General features: G+C 32.5%; 1 pseudogene; it reads left to right on the top strand.

The window, feature by feature from the left end:
* The first annotated feature begins 334 nt into the window (after positions 1-334).
* The window catches only part of LOC105518973, a 36,468-nt pseudogene continuing 24,722 nt past the window's right edge, over positions 335-12,080 (top strand).

Genomic DNA, 12,080 nt, shown 5'->3' with positions numbered 1-12,080 from the left:
TTATTTTATTGATTTAAAGAAAATTATTCTTGATATTTCATTGTGTAAGTACATCAAAGCATAACTATAATCACCTTAAAAATATACGTTGTTATGGATATTGGGGTGTCTGGACTTTCTGTTGCTGTAGAAATTTGTCCTTGCAGGGATTACCAAGCTGCTTTCTGAATTATAAACACTTTAGGAGCATGGGTTGTAACTGACAAGGAATGTGCCTTGCTAGTTTTAAGATGGAGTTGATTTTAAAATGGTGTCATCCTAGCTCACTTGGGCCCCTGCTTTCCTAACACCTTCATTTATTTAATTATTTATTCAGTCATGTACTTGTATCAGCATGGACTGGTAAGTAATAAAGAGTCCGAATTTATTTTTGATATTTAGATGCTGACTGCTTTTAAGCCACACTCCTTTCTCTTCCTATGTGTCTGGCATCAGCAACAGCTGATTAAAAACAAAAAACAAAAAACGAAAAAATGGTGCTACATCTTTTGGCTCAGGTCGGCCATTCTAACCTTACAAGCCATAGATCACCTGTAGGAACCCTCTCCTGGCTTCACCCTGTAACCACAATAAATGCCCAGAGTCAGTTTCCTCTCCTGTTTCTCTAAAGCCATGTTTGACCTTGGAGCTTGTACTGCTCTCCCAGGCAATGTCCAAGATGTAAGTAACAAGACATGCCATAATCTCCTGGCCTGCATATGGCATTATCATTTATAACATCTGAAACAAATTTCAGATGAGAAACATTTTTGTTTGTTTAGGATAGACAAAAAAGCAAAAATATTTATTAAGTTCTATTTTGATGATTATAACCCAATACTATATTTTGTTGCTTGAATTGTTCCAGCTTTGGCCATTTGGGAATTCCTGTCTCCTTTTGACCTATTTCCTTCATTTTTTTTTTTTTTTAATAGCACTTCCTTACCTTGTGGCACTACAAGATGCTGTGGGCACTAAATTCTGTTCAAGCTTCAGGAGCCAGTTCTTCAAGAATTCCAAATTCTTGCCGGTGGAGAATGGTACAGATACCATACTTCCCGACCCTTAGTACTCTCTCACAACAACTTTCTTTTGTTGGTTCCTGAATCAATTCCACCCACTTTGCAAATTGTTACTTTATGAACATCTACAGTTATTTCTTTGATTGTGCCACTTATAGGCCCCCGAATGCAAAGATTGTGAATAAAATATTTTTCATATAGGTGAATAGGATTATTTTTTAACTAGAGATGTACAGAAATTTCTTTCCACAAAACTAGGTCAGATTATAGAAATTAGTTATATGACACTTTATCTTTTTTTTTTTGTTTAGCAAATAACTAGGGGTATTTTTTAAAGTCATTCCACTCAATGAAATATTAAGTAAAAACAGATTTTTTGCACCCACTGAAGGAAAACACACTATATGTCCTTTATCCTCTGTTGTATAAGAGCTATATTTGGTGGTAAACTCCTGCTTCATTTATAGTTTCTGCATGTATCCTGTATTCAATTTTGCAAACCCATATTACACTCAGTGAGTATAGAGTGTTGTTGTAGAAAAAGATCTGGAACCAAAAACAAATTTTGTTGTTCTTAATTTTAAAGAAACGTAAGTCAAAAACAAATATAATTTAAAGAAGAAAAAAATGTATATAAACTATACTAACAGTTTTTAAAAAGAATAAAGAAGGGTTTAGAAAATAATAAATTACAATATCACTGTAAAAATACAGTTTTCTTGGAAACCACATTTTCAGTGAAATAGAGCTGAGATATACATTGAGTTAACTTGCTATTCACGGTTTTTAGAGATAAGACTATTTTCTTATAGTATGTTTTCTTGGTACATCCAGATAAAAGTAAGAGTTCATCCACACCTAGTAAAATAATTATTTATTATTACTCTTATCCTTCAGTCATCTAGTTTTTGAAAATATATATTTTTTAATTTGAATGTTTGCAACTAGTTAATTTTTATAAAAATTTAAAGCAGCAGAGGAAATATAAACATAATCTGATCAGATAAAATAATACATCATCTACAAGAACACTTTTGACTAAAAGTATTTCATTTCCCCAGTATATGCAATTTCTAACATTTAAAAAGTGAGGACTTGTTAGAACACAAACAAAAGAAAATATTCCAATAAAAGCATTCCTCATTCTCCTTCTCTCTACTTCTATGAGTTTGACTTTTTTATATTCCACATGTAAGTGACATCATGTATTTGTTTCCCTGTACCTTGCTTATTTTACTTAGCATAATGTCATCTAGGTTCATTTATGTTATCACAAATGACAGAATGTCCTGCTTTTTAAGACTGAATATTATTCCATTGTGTATATATCCCACATTTTAAAAAATCAGTTCATCAATTGATGGGTGTTTTGGTAGTTTCAATATTTTTGCTATTGTGAATAATGCTGCAATGAACATGAGAGTGCAGATACTTCTTCAGCATATTGCAGACATATTCAGCAAACCTCCACATTGTCTAAAATAGTTACACTAATTTACGATACCACCATCATTATAGAGTGATCTTTGTGTTGTGGCCAACAGACTGGTGATGGGATGCAAGGTGGATGGGGAAAAAGATATATTTAGACAGGAGGAATAAGTTCCAATGACCTATTGCACAACATGATTACTATTTCTAAGAATAATGTATTGCTTGTTTCAAAACAGCTAAAAGAGTGGATTTTGTATGTTCACACTACAAAGAGTAGAAAGTATTTGAGGTGATGGATGTGTAAATTAGCTTGATTTGATCATTCCACAATGTGTACATATATAGCACCATCACATTGTACCCCACAAATATATACAAATATTATGTGTCAAATAAAATGAAATAAAATGTAAAACATTCCTCAGTTTCTCAAATAACACAAAAGCTATGAGAATAGACAAACCAAAAAAAAAAACAAAACTCTTAATACAATTAAATTTTAAGAGTGGTTTTACTTTATATTCAAAGTACTTTTCTACATATTATTTATTATTTAACCTGGGCATAGGAAATTATAATTGTTATAAAATATTAAGCAGTTTTGTAAACAATTTCTTACATGTAAGAATGTGGAAAAACTAACTTTAAAAATAAGTACAAGAATATGTGTGCTTTATCAATGTGTTTTCCATTCCTACTCTGATGCCAGGTAAACATTATTTTTATCTATATATTTACCATGCATTTTTATGACCACATGTAGGCTCTAATAAGACCTCAGTTATTAGCAAACTAAGGAATATTTGAAGCTTAAGAGTGTGTTTCTCAATTCCCTGGCAGAAAACATAAACCTAAGTAATGGGATGTACATTAGTCCATTCTCACACTTCTATAAAGATACTATCCAAGACTGAGTAATGTATGAAGAAAAGAGACTGAGTTGACTCACAGTTCAGCATGGTGGTAGGCCTCAGGAAACTTACAACCATGGTGGAAGAGGAAGCAGGCGCATCTTACATGTCAGCAGACAAGAGGGATATGGTATGTAGGTGAAAACGTCAAATACTTATAAAATCATAAGATCTCATGAGAACTCACTCCCTATCATGAGAACAGCATCAAGGAAACCACCTCCATGATCTAATTACCTCTCACCAGGTATCTACTTCAACACCTGGGGATTACAGTTCAAGAGAAATTTGAGTGGGGACACAAAGCCTAATCATATCAGGGTATATGATAAACATGTTCATTTGTATAAACTAGGCTGGGGAGAAAAGAATGCCTGAAGTGGAATGTTTCAGTGTGTCTGCAGCAGCCAGCGGGCCATGATGCCTAAGACAAAAAAAAAAAAAACTTTTTTAAACTGACAGAGTTATAAGAACAGTTGGAAAGTTTGCCCCACTTCATGATTTCTTCAGATTTTTTTAAATCAGCAATTCTTTTTTAAAAAAGTTTTAACATTCTTAATTGTATAGTCCCACTTCTAAACAACTCATGTTAGAGAAACAAAACACACACTTGTGGAACCACACTGGATATAAATGGTAAGGTTATGGTAATACTGCCCTCACAGAATGAGTTTGGAAATATTCTGTCCTCCTCTACTTTTCAGCGTAGTTTGAGTTGAATTCGTATTAGTTCTTTAAATGTTTAGTAAAATTAATCACTGAAGCCATCAGGCTTCGGACTTTTCTTTCCTGTGAGACTTATTGTTATGGCTTCAATCTCATTACTTGTTACTGGTCTGTTCAGGTTTTGGATTTCTTCATGATTCAATCTTGATAGATTCAAGATTGGTAGATTCAAGACAGATTCAAGATAGATTTAACCTATCAAGATTCAATCTTGATAAGTTGTGTATGTCTAGGAATGTATCCATTTCTTCTAGGTCTTCAATTTATTGGCAAATGGCTCATGGTAGCCTCTAAAGATCCTTTGAATTTTTGTGGTGTCATTTGTAATCTCTCCTTTTTCATCTCTAATTTTATTTATGTGGGTCTTCTCTCTTTTTATTCCTAATTAGTCTGGCTAAAAGTTTGTTAATTTTGTTTATCTTTACAAAAAGAAAAACTTCTTACTTCATTGGCTTTTATTTATTCCCTTGTTTCCATTTCATTTATTTCCACTCTAATATATATTACTTATTTTCTTCTACTAATTTTGGGTTTTGCTTGCTTTTCCTTTTTAAGTTCTTTAGGATGTATAATTAGGTTGTTTATTTGAAGTTTTTTTTCTTCTTTTTTGACATAGGCACTTAATGCTATAAACATTTCTATTAGTAATGTTTTTTCTGTATCCTATAGGTTTTGATATGTTTTGTTTCTTTTTCATTGGTTTTAATAAACTTTTTGATTTTTTTTTTATTTCTTCACTGACCCACTGGTCATTCAGGAGCATATTTGTTTCTTTAATTTCCATAGGTTTGTATATTTCAAAATTCCTCTTGTGGTTGATTTCTAATTTCAATACATTGTGGCCAGATAAAATACAATACCTTTAATTTTTTTGAATTTTTTTCTGGCTTATTATGTGGACTAACATATGGTCTATCCTTGAGAATGATCTATGTGCTGAGGAGAAGAATGTGTATACTGCAGCCACTGCATGAAAAGTTCTGTTAATATTTATTAGATCCATTTGGTCCAGAGTGCAGATTAAGTACAATATTTCTTTGTTGATTTTCTGTCTGGAAGACCTGTCCAATGCTCCAAGTGGGGTGTTCATGCCTCCAACTATTATTGTATTTGAGTCTATTGTTCTCTGTAGCTCTAATAATGTTCGCTTTATAGATCTGAGTGTTCCAGTGATGTGTGCATAAATATAAAATTGTTATATCCTCTTACTGAGTTGACTACTTTATCATTATATAATGACCTTCTTTGCCTCTTTTGATAGGTTTTATCTTGAAATCTATTTTGTCTGATATAAATATAGCTGTTCTTGCTCTTTTTGGTTTCCATTTACATGGAATTTTTTTTATCCCTTTGCTTTCAATCAATGTTTTTTTATAAGTGAGGTGTATTTCTTTTAGGCAACAGATAATTTGATCTTTTTTTTTAGTCCATTCAGCTACTCTGTATTTTGATTCAAAATTATAGTCTATTTATAATCAGTGTTAACATTAGTAAGTAAGGATTTATACCCTTTTGTTACTTGTTTTCTGGTAGTTTTGTCCACTCTTTCTTCTTTTCTTCCTTCCTTCCTGTACTCCTTTTCGCGACAGCGATGTTTTGGTGGTATGTTTTATTTTCTTGCCTTGTATTTTTCTTTTTGTCTACTTCCAGATTTATAGGAACTGCTTTGTCTGTTATTCGTTTCTTTTCATTTGCTGTTTTTAGGATCCTTTAAAAATTATTTTAATCATTGTGTATTGGATTATTAAATGTCTTGAAATAGTCTTCTCTAGGTTAAATTTGCTGGGATTTGATGTTTTTATAGTAGATCATTGATATATTTCTCTAGGTTTGGAGATTTTTCAGTGATTGTCCCTTTGAATAAGCTTTCTAGCCTGATCTCTTTCTCCACCTCCTCTTTAAAGCCAATAACTCTTAGATTTGCCCTCTTAATGCTATTTTCCTGAACTTGTAGATATCTTTCACTTTTTAAAATTCTTTTTCTTCTGTATCCTTTGACTGCATGTTTTCAAGTATTCTGTTGTCAAGTTCATTAATTTTTTCTTCTGCTTGATCAGTTGTGCTGTTCAGAGACTCTAATGCATTCTTTAGTATGGCAATTGCATTTTTCCAGCTCAGAATTTCTACTTGATTCTTTTTAATTATTTAAATTTCTTTATGAAAGTTATCAATATAATTCTGAATTTCTTTTCTGTGTTGTGTTGAATTTCTTTTGAGTTTCCTCAAAACAGTTATATTGAATTCTATCTGAAAGGTCACATATTTGTGTTTCTCTCAGAGTTATCTCTGCTGCCTTATTTAGTTTGTTTGTTGAGGGTATGTTCTCCTAGATTGTCTTAATAATTGTGAATATTAGTTGGTGTCTGGGCATTGAAAGTTTATTTATGTATTATGGTCTTTGCATTCTGGCCCTTTGTGTACCTATCCTTCTTAGGAAGCTTTTCCCCATGTTCAAAGAGACTTGGGTATTGTGATCTATGTCTTTGCTCACTGCAGCTATATCTGCTTTACAGGCATCCCAAGCCCAGTAATGTAACTCTATAGACTAACAGACTTACCACCTTGGTTGTCTTGCGTAAGATCCAGAAAATTCCTCTGCATTACCAGGCAGAGACTCTTAATCTTGTCTCTTACTTTTTCCCAAACAAATGGAGTCTGCCTGCGCTGAGTTTCCTGGAACTGGGGGAGGCATGAAACAAGTTACCCCTGTCACCACCACCACTGGGACTGTGCTGGGTCAGACCTGAGGGCAGTACGACACTGGGTCTCACCCATGGCCCACAGTAACTTCTGCCTGGCTACTACCTATGTTCACTCAAGGACCACGGACTCTGCAATCATCAAGTGGCAAATCCAGCCATGTTCTTGTTATTCCTTTCAGGGCAGCATGTTCCCCTGGCACTAAGCGGGTCCAGAGATACCATCCAGGAGCCAGAGCCTGGAGTCAGAAAACTTAAGAATCTACTTGGCTCTCAATTCTACTGTGGCTACCCAGGCTTCAAGACAAAGTCCTTCCCACTCTTTCCTCCCCTTTTTTCAGGCAGAGGAGTCTCTCCTGGCAATCATCCCGCTAGGCCAACTGCAAGTACTGCCTGGCTACTGCTGATGCTCACTCAAGCCCCAAGGGAGCTCTACAGTCAGCTTGTAGTGAATTCTATCAGTCTGAGTTTTTCCCTTCAGGACAGTGGAATCCTTTCTGACCCAGGGAAGGTCCAGAAATGCCATTCAGGTGCCACGACTTGGAATCAAGGACTGCAGGAGCCCAGTTGGTGCTCTAACTCACTGTGGCTGAGCTAGTACCCAACCTGATTTTTGGGTCTTATGAAGATGTTTTTTTTGTGTGGAGAGTTGTACAATTTGGTATTCCTTCTCAGAAATGGGGTACAACCACTAGAGGCTTTTTTATTAATTTTTTAGATGGACTTTCACTCTTGTTGCCCAGACTGGAGTGCAATGGCGTGATCTCGGCGCACCACAACTTCCACCTCCTGGGTTCAAGTGATTTTCCTGCCTCAGCCTCCCAACTAGAGGTTTCTAATAGACTATCTTGCTCTTTCTCCCTCTCTGCAATGTAATTCTACATATTTTGGTTTTCATCCACCATCTATTATTTATAAATTTCAAATCAAAATAGACCCCATTCCCAAATTGTGATGTTTTCAGATTCTCTATTATCTATAATAATGTCACCCATATGTTACCAAATGATTACAGCATACAAAACAGTATGATATGTGGTAAAAGTGAAATACAAGAGCACTGAGACCATTCATAATAAATAGGCACCATGAAGAAATTGGAAACATTCTCATAGATAAGGTATCTATGTAAACTGTAACATTGCACTACTTTTTATTTTCAATCAACTCTCATGGTGCAATAAAGTCTTATATTAATACAGTATACTTGAAACTAAAAGAAAAAACAGTGATATCATAGTAACTGTAAAGATTACAAGATAGCCTGAATTACTTCAGTTCTGTCAGTCTTTCTAAAGCAGTGGATAAAACATTGCCAATATTTATCATCATTCATTAATTTCACTTATAAATAATATTTCAAAGTAAAGAACAACATTTTGGCTCTTTATCATAATAGAAATTGTTGCTTCACATCCTATTGAAGATTTTTTAAAGCAAGTTTTATTAAGTATAATTTACATGTGTAAAATTAAAGTATGATTTTGTAATTTATAAAAATTTTCTTTTTATATATAGTTTTATGAATTTTGACACAAGTATACACTAGTGTAATGGCCACAAATAAGATCTAAAATTTATCACCTCAATAATTCCCTTGTGACTTTTTGCAGTCAATCTTCTCCATTTACATTTAGCCCTTGTGACAATTGTTTTAACTTCTATCATAATGTGTCACCTAAACTAGATTACTTTTAAGAGACATTGAACACAACTAATAGTAATAGCTAAGAAAATGTGTGTAACCTGGGACTATAATAGAAAACGTTATTTGCAATGTTAACTGTTTATATTTAACTAGTAGGCAATGGAAACTCCTGAACAGTATACAAAATAGGGTGGCATAGGTATAGCTGCTATTCAGCGTAATAAAAATATATGACCAATTCATGAAATGAAAAATAAATTAACAGAAATGGTTCCTGGGAAGCACAAACATTACTAGAGACTCACTAGATAAAAGAATTTAATCTAATTTTCTTAAATGTAATCAAAGAACTAAAGGAAGCCATGTTTGAAGAACTACAGGGAAAGTGGAAAATAATGTTTCAACAGTGAACAAACATACAAAGATGGACACTATAAAAATAAATTTATGGAAGTTACAAAATTGAATAGTACAATAACAGACCCAAAAAATTAACAATAGGGTTAAGCAGGCAGAAAAATAATCACAAACTTGAAAATAGGTAAAATGAAATTATCTAGCCTAGGGAGCCAAAAGGAAAAAAAATAAATAAAGAAAGAAAAGACATTGAGACCTATGAAATACCATCAACAGTAAAAACACAAAGAATGGCAATGTCAAAAGAGAGAGATAAAAGTAATTAAAGAATATTTAAGTTAAAAACCTAAGAAATTTGATAAAATACATGAGTCTACATTTTCAAGAAGTTCAACAAGCTCCAAACAAAATAAATTCAGATTCAATTTGAGACATATTATAATCAAATTGTCAAAAGACAAAGTCAGAACATTAGAAACAGCAACAGGAAAATGACTTGTCATGTACAAAAATATTCAGTAAGACTAACACCTGATTTTTAATGAGTCAATTCAATACTGCCAATCAAGAATTCTATATCTGACAAAAACCATTCTTGGAAAATAAAAGAGAAATTATGACATTCTCAGATAAACAAAAGCTGATTGTTCATTGCTAATAGAACTGGAAAAAAAATCTTCTAAAAGTAGTTCTTCAGGATAAAATGAAAGGCTATTACATCGTGATTTGAAGCTATGTCAAGAAATAAAGAACACTGGTCAAAGTAACTACATCAAATAATGTTAAAACCAGTATCACTAACCTTTTGGTTTGTAACTTCTCCATTTTCCCCATGTGATTTAAAAGACAAATGCATAAATCAATGATTATAAATATGTTAATGGGCACATTATTCATCTGTTAATGTAAGTGTTGGAATGATAGGAACATAAAAGAGCAGGAGTGGAGCTGAATAAATACAGAGCTTTCTGTACTATTAACGTTAAATTGGCATTAATTTAGATTACTATAATTTTAAGTTGTTAATTTTAGTCCCAGGGTAAACAGTAAGAAAATAACTGAAACATATAAACAATGAAATAAGATGTGACTAAAATGATATACTAAAAGCAATTAATTAAACATAAAATAAGGCATTCATGGAGAAAATGAGGAACAAAATAATATAAAAGCATAGAACAATTATCAAAATGACAGAAGTAGGTTTTTCCTTACCAGTAAATAAGTGTAAATGAATTTAAATCTCTAGTAATGTGAAAATTATCAGGCTGAATAAAAAAAATAATACAACTGCTATCTACAAGACAATACATTTAGATATAAAGATAAACATAGGTTCGGGAGAGGATAGCAAAAAGTGTTCTATAAAAATTGTAACCAAAGAAATTTTTGGAGGCTATAATAGACAAAATAGACATAGATGTTGAGCTAAACATGGTTACAAAAGGCAAAAATACATTACATATCAAGGAATTTTAAACTCATGAAGAAATAAACATATATACACCTAAGAACAGAGCCCTAAACATCTGACATAGAAACTAACAGAATCAAAGACAGAAATAGATGGCTCTAAAATAATAATTAAAAGGTTTAATTACGGCCGGGCGCGGTGGCTCACGCCGCTAATCCCAGCACTTTGGGAGGCCAAGGCGGGTGGATCACGAGGTCAGGAATTCGAGACCAGCCTGGCCAATATGGTGAAACCCCGTTTCTACTAAAAATACAAAAGAAAAATTAGCCAAGTGCGGTGGCGGGCGCCTGTAGTCCCATCTTGTTGGGATGGCTGAGGCAGGTGCTTGAACCTGGGAGGTGGAATTTGCAGTGAGCCGAGATCTTGCCACTGTACTCTAGCTTGGGCAACAAAGTGAGAATTCATCCAAAAACAAAACAAAACAAAAACAAAAGCACTTTTAATTACTTACATTATTTAATCGCTTTAAGTGATAGATAGAACATCCAAACAAAAAACCAAAGGACCTGAAATACATTATGAACCAATTAAATCTAAAATATATACAGTGCATTTTACCCAACAATAGCATAATACTTATTCTTCTCAAATGTACATGAAGCAGTGTCTGAATTGACTACATGTTAGAGCAAAATATCTCAGTTAGATTTGAAAAATTGAGATTATACAAAATATCTTCTCTGACACTATAAAGCAACCAGAAAGTAGCAATAAAAGAAAATTGTACAATTTTAAAACATATGTAAATTAAGTGCACTCCTATTCAGTAAAACAAACAAACAACAACAAAAAAAAAAAAAAAGAGAGAGAGAGAAATTTAAAACTACTTTGAAACAAATGAAAACAAAAACACAACAAACCGCAATGTGTGGGATGCAGTGAAAGCAAAAGCAACGCTCTTAAGTAAATTTATAGTTGTAAACACTTACATAGAAAAATAAATACCTCAAATGAATAACCTAACTCTACACTCAAGGAACTTATACAATTTTAAAACTAACTAAACTAAATAAAGCTATATTATCAGAAAGAAGAATGTATTAAAGATTAGAGGAAAGTAAAATAAAGAATTTTAAAAATAGGAAAAAAAAAGGGCAAGATAAAAAGTTTCCTGTTGAAAAAAATCAACAAATAGATAAACTTTTATTTATACTGACTAGAAAATAGATACGTCTCCATTTATTAAAATCAGAAATAAATGTTAGGACATTATTACTGACCTAACAGAAATAGAAAGGTTTATAATAGAATGCTACAAATGAATTTTAACCCTAAAATTAGATAATACAATGAAACAGACAAATTCCTAAAAGCAGAAAATATACCGAAACTAACTGAAATAAAAAATAGGGAAAGTGAACAGACCTATAACAAATGTACAGATTGAATCAGTAATTAAAAGCCTCCCAAAAAAAGAAAAGAAGAAGACTCGGTGTCTACTTTGATGAATTCTAACAAACATATAAAGAAGAGTTAATGTCAATTTTTCCTATGTCTTCCAATAAATATATATAAAAAAAAACTTCCTAATTTATTCTACAAGACCATCATTACCCTTTTGTCAGTCAAAGAAGTCACTAAAAAATTAAACTAGAAAACAATACTATTATTAATATGAATGGAAAATATTAAACAAAATACTACACACTCATTCTGGCAGCACACTGAAAGAATTACATACCATAACAAGTGGGATTTAACAAAGTCAGTTTAACATGACAACCAATATAATATACATTAATAAAATAAAGAGAAAAACCCCATATAATCCCTAGAATGGATGTATAAAATGTATTTGGCAAAAATTCAGACCTTTTCATGACAAAAACA

The sequence above is a fragment of the Colobus angolensis genome, unplaced genomic scaffold, assembly GCF_000951035.1.
Source record: "Colobus angolensis palliatus isolate OR3802 unplaced genomic scaffold, Cang.pa_1.0 Scaffold334, whole genome shotgun sequence".
Classification (NCBI taxonomy): Eukaryota; Metazoa; Chordata; class Mammalia; order Primates; family Cercopithecidae; genus Colobus; species Colobus angolensis.
This window is presented reverse-complemented; position numbering and strand designations above follow the sequence as displayed.